A 1162-nucleotide genomic window follows, 5' to 3' on the forward strand; every position below is an offset into this window, starting at 1 on the left:
GTATATATATTCGTTATATATATATAGTGTGTATATATATATTTATATATATAGTATATATATACACACACTATATATTCGTTATATATATATTTATATATATATATATTATATATAGAGTCTAGATCTAGAGAGGACCTCCTTAAACTCTTAAAGTAAGGATGTGTTTAGTTCTACCATGTATTTTGACAATCAAAGCCACTCATTCCTTAGTTACTTACCCACATATAAATTCTACAAAAAAATTAGCCAAAATAAAAAACGTTTAACCATTTGATTAGCACAATATTCGTTTTAATTTTATTTAACGGCCTACAATTGTTTACATCAATTTGAATGACCAAATGATTATAGAATTAGTTGAAATTTTGTAGACATGTATGTTTACGTACATCAATTTGAATGACCAAATGATTATAGAATTAGTTGAAATTTTGTAGACATGTTTCTTTCATATGAATCTAGAGGATCAACGGTTGAAATCGTTAAAAGAAGTCATCTACTAATGTAAAATAATAGAAATCCTTAAATTCTTAAAGTAAGGATGTCCTCTTTAGATCCTCCCTATAGAGCTTCGCTCTTATATATATGCAGGAATTCTCAGGTGCGGACGTCCGCACCTGAGTTTCGGTGTGGATTTCTATTTTTGCACCACTTCCCGATCGAATTTCCTCAAACTTCCTTCTACATATATCTAGATCATCTTGTGTAGATCATCTCTGTAAAATTTCAGCCAATTTGGTGATCGTTAAGGCCCTCAAAATCGAAAAACAAATCTGACGGACTGAATTCTATCCGGTTCATCATCTCCATTTGTTTTTCGATTTTGAGGGCCTTAACGATTACCAAATTGGCTGAAATTCTGCAGAGATGATCTACACAAGATGATCTAGATATGTCTAGAAAGAAGTTTGAGGAAATTCGATCGGAAAGTGGTGCAAAAATGGAAATTCGCACCGAAACCTTCGGTGCGGACGTCCGCAGCCGAGAAGGACTGTATATATATGTATATATATATATATGTACAGCCCCCTTCCATTGAGGGATCCCTATTTTTGGCCACTTTCTAGGGATAGGGCATTACACCACTTCCCAATTGAATTTTTACATCTCCACCGTTCATATTTTAGGTCTATATGAGTAGATCACCTCTACAAAATTT

The sequence above is a fragment of the Fragaria vesca genome, linkage group LG3 (assembly GCF_000184155.1).
Source record: "Fragaria vesca subsp. vesca linkage group LG3, FraVesHawaii_1.0, whole genome shotgun sequence".
In the NCBI taxonomy this organism is placed as follows: Eukaryota; Viridiplantae; Streptophyta; class Magnoliopsida; order Rosales; family Rosaceae; genus Fragaria; species Fragaria vesca.